Source organism: Macadamia integrifolia, unplaced genomic scaffold, assembly GCF_013358625.1.
Source record: "Macadamia integrifolia cultivar HAES 741 unplaced genomic scaffold, SCU_Mint_v3 scaffold_56A, whole genome shotgun sequence".
Taxonomy (NCBI): Eukaryota; Viridiplantae; Streptophyta; class Magnoliopsida; order Proteales; family Proteaceae; genus Macadamia; species Macadamia integrifolia.
The window spans coordinates 178,102-183,033 of NW_024870669.1; positions in this window are offsets into that span (position 1 = coordinate 178,102).

The window sequence follows — 4,932 nt, forward strand, 5'->3', positions numbered from 1 at the left end:
TTTCATTTTGGATTCAATTATAAGGTTGCATTTTGAGCTTCCATCTATCATATTTTGATGTAAGGAAACATTAGAAATTAGATTAGGTGATCCAGGACTATCACTAAATTTGGGATCCAATTCATTTGAGGTTAGGGGTAAGGTATTAGTTTACCACGACTCTTATATTGATACTCCCTACGATAGATTAATCTTGGTATCTCTTCGTGGGGTTTACTTATTTATCTCATTAAGGGTGGTTTGTTCTTGACTATATAGTGGTTTTTTTTTTTTTTTTTCTTGTAAAGAACCCTTGTTGCATTGTGCCTTGTTGAATATTTGGTTACTCATAAAAAAATTAATAAAAAAATCTTATACGTGATAGATTGTACAACTAAAAATACATTTTTTTGGTAAAAAATACAACTATGATACATAACTTACCCATCCAATGGTAATTTGAATGGAATTTCATTGTCCCTAGTCTCCACTTGGAACGATGAAAAAAGAAGACTAAAAATTGTTGGTTTTTTATTCTTAAAGTAAGCAACTAGAAATATTGCCTTAGGACCTAATCTTTTGCGCGTAATGAACATTGGATCTGGTAATTTGAAGCAGAAAAAGTCCAACTGAGCTAATTTGGGGATACGAAATCCACATTTAATACTAACGATCCAACTCTCAGTTCACTATATTTTAAGCAATCTTCAACTTATTTTTCAGCCAATTAGGTTGTCTGCGCATGAGATGGTCATGTGATGTTATTTGTTTATTATTGTAAGAGGGTTGGCCGAGTTAATAATATTTTAATAGGTTGATTAACATCTATTTGTCACATGTGAAATTGTTTTATTAAAAAAATTCTCACATGTCAAGATAAACCTGATTTAATTGGCATGACCAATAAATTAATTATTATTTTGTTCTTTTCAACAAATTGGGGTGTGGATTAATTAGGGTTTTCTTTGGAGGTTTCATTAATAACTAAATATCCTCTTAAAATATTGCAAAACCATAACTTAATTACTGGACTTAATAGATTTGAAGGAAGGTTTGGTAGTCTTATCTCTTACCACCCTTTCTATAACAAGATAGTGGACTTGGTAATCCTTTTGACCACCAGCCACCCCTCCCCCTAAGAAAAAAAGCAAGAAGATAATTCTTTTGTTGAATATTTTGAGAACTTTTATTCATGGGTTCTTATTGGATTTCCTTAGTTGTTTTCGTCCTCCAACTTTGAATGCATTATATGTTAGAATTGTGTTCAACAAATCCAATAACTAAATTATTTAATTCTGTTTATTGTGGATGATATTAACATGTCACGATTGTCTTTAGCTCTGTCTTTATCTCTCACTTTCTCTCTCTCCTGTCTTATTTATTTATATTGAATTAGTGTTTATATCCTAGTTTTTGAGTTTTTTTTTTTTTTTTTTTTTTTTTTTTTTTTTTTTTTAAGGGGGGGTGGTGTTGGGGTGTTCTGAGAATTACGGTTGAGAACCCTTGTTGTGGTTGAGAGAGAGATTTACCTCCTTAGTTTGTTACGCAAGTGTTCTGAAAAGATTTGTCGCAAAGGTTTTGCTATGTTGCTATATAGAGGAAGAGCTAAGTCCTTATAAGGTATTGCACGTGTGGTACTCATGGTAACTGTTCTCCCCTTTCAATGGTCGAAAAAAATTTTAATTATACCTTATACCAACAAAAGATCTGATCATAAGGGATTTGTTGCATTAAATTTAATTTTTCCGCTGCATTCTTAAACCTATTCCAACATCACTTACTACTTACTTCTGCCACCTCCACCACCTGCCATTGACAAAGATAAATATGAGTACAAATATAAATATACATGTGTATTATGTGTATATAAAAGTATGCATGTGCAATGCATAGTTAGTATATATAAATAAGGCTTGATGTCAACCTAAAGTATGTGTTTCCTAAGTCCTATTTCCCATGCACGTGTGATTGATGCGTATTCTGAGAAAGTAATATTAATAATAATTATAAAATAAATAATTGATAATATTAATGAAGAAAAATCATATGAGACAAGTTGTGCAAATGACATTATTAAATCTTGATCACCTGAACGATTTATAAAATTGTATTTGTATTAAAAATCTTCTTGTAGACCTAAGACATGTGTTGGTAATTTTAATATATGTATGTGCATGCACATGTAGGCATATATTAATTGGGAGTAGATTTTATTTTGGCAAGTGGTCGATTTTGATCATTCTCCAGATATTCAATAGTTAGAATTTCGGCGCCATAGATCTACATATTTCACTAAGAATATTAATTGATTAACAATATTAAGAGAGCAATAGACATGCAATGAGTCGTGCACACAGTATCGAAAAATCTTTATCTATTATATGAGCCTACTTGTGCACATGCAGGTGAATGATTCTAGCTTAGTGTTCAAAATTTGGTTGATAGTTTTTTTTTTTTTTTTTTAATTGTGAATAATTATTTTCATAATGGTCTATTGTTTTTTTTAAACATATTATGCCATGTGAATAGATAATATCTCTTATCTTGGCCCTTGGATAGAAAGGACATGCTTTAGATTAGTCATACATCAAAATTTAGAGTCTAATTTAGTCAAAACCACCCGTATATTATATATCCAATTTATGTCCTTGCATATATGCCAATATTTTAGCTTAGGACCATACATAATATATATATATATATATATACACTAAATTCACTAGTTATGCCATTGTAAAGTGTGATCTTTCACTATCTACCATTTTTTTTAATGAAAATATTTCACTATCTACCACATGGCAGATACATGTATCTACCACATGGCAGATACATGTATGTACCATATGATACATGTTACATGGCCTACCAATTTGCAATGTTACTGGCATTTTTCTTGTTCCTTATCATTGTATTTGTTTTGGGGTTAAGATATTTTGGAACCTTGTTGATGGGAAAAGGACATGATGCGACTTCTGCAAATAATAGTATATTTGTTTCTATTCACCATATACGGGCTACAAATTTATATTATGTGAGTCTTGTTATAAGCCTAAAATATCATTGACTAGTTTTCTGCATGATCTATCAATGGCTATGATCAACAATGTAATATAGGAGGATTATAAACTAGAAAGACAAGGATTAATGTATTCGACCTTATTTAGTTAGTTGAGATTCTCCTGACTTATTGAGTTGTGCCTCTTTTATCTTACTTTTACTATTTTTCATTTCTTGTTCCTTTATTTTTCCTATTTTATTTTGAACTCAGTTTTTCCTATTTGTCTTGCATAGATTCATGTAGTCGATCTCATTAAGTTGGGATAAAATTGAATTTGTTGTTAATGTTATCGCATTACCTAGGAGGACATGCTACCTCTTCTGCACATGGAAGTATAGTTTTTTTTTTATTATTAATTAGTCACAAGTCATAAAATTGTACGAAAAATGATTACTATCAGGCTACGAGGTGCATGGAGAGACAAAAAACAAACCTATCCTATAAAACACAGAAATCCCACAGATATTGATTCCCCACACAACCTAGCATTATCAAATTTATACGAACTTATAAGCCTAAAATATTGGTTGATTAGTTCCATGCATGACCTATATATCGGTGACTCTTGTCAGTAATGTAAAATAAGCCACTTTACTAACTATAACCTAGGAGCTTTACCATAAAAAATTAATAAAATAATAAAATAATAAAAAAAACTATAACCTATGACGAATATTTTCTTAAAGTTTTTTCAAACTACAATTAGAAGATAAAAGGGGTTCCTACGCCTTCCAATTCGCAATACTAGTGCTAGAATTTCTCTTTTCTTTATTTTTATTTTTATTTTTTTAATGGCTTGGGATTTTTTGAAAATTTAATGAAGTTATGCATGTGCAATGCATGCACATGGTCGATCACATGTTGAAAATTTTGTTATTAATATTAATATATAATAATGATAATATTAAGGGGAAAAGGACATGTTACGATCTGCAGATGGTAGTATGAAATTGTTATTTGCTTCATAGAATTATAAAATTGTAAGAGGAAAAGATTGCCTCTCACATGATATTTTTTCTATTCTCATTTATTCAGAAAATGTTGACCTCATATGGATGATGCAGGGTATCCATTGATGTGGCTTACAGATTTAACCCCACCATCATATAGTGTTAGGAACTCTCTCCCTTCTTGTAAGCTTAAAATGTCAGTTGAATGAGTCCTTACATATCTATCTATGGCTATAGTCAATAACTTAAAGAAGGGGGTTGGGTACATTGCCCGCTTGTTATAAACTACCTAGCAACTTGCACCAATGATAGTGTGAAACACACAAGACCAGGGGGGTTATATCTGTTTGGCCGGTGGGGAGGCAAACATAAGTCCAAGTAACTTGTCAGGCGCCTAGACTTATATATATATATCCTTTGAATTTTTCACAGAAAAATCAATTTGGAAATGAAGTCCATGGACATCAACTTCTACCTAGATTATTACGAAGGAGTGGGTAGGTGTTGATGGGGATGCAAATGATAATAAAAGTCCTTCGCTCCTCCTCACATGTCAAGTTCTAACTCATATGGAATTATCTAAGTTGTAAAATAAACTCTAAAAATTTCAGGCAAAGGATGAGTGCCATCATGCATGGATGGCTGAAAAAATATATATATATATATATATGATTGCATGCAGAAATACAATACATGCATGGCATGGAATCTGATTGGATTTGAGTATGAAATTCAACATGTCACAAAAATTTTTGCTAATTAATAATCATAATTTGGGTCTGGATCGGCCCGGCCAATGAGTGGGTTCAAGTGGGATTAGCCATTTATCTGGTTCGAACTTCGGATATGAGTTATGGTGACTCGAGGTGCTATATTGGTGCTTTGACGCTGTCAACGGTTGGCCTGGCTATTTGCCTTAACAGACCCCCTCCCCTCCCCTCCCCA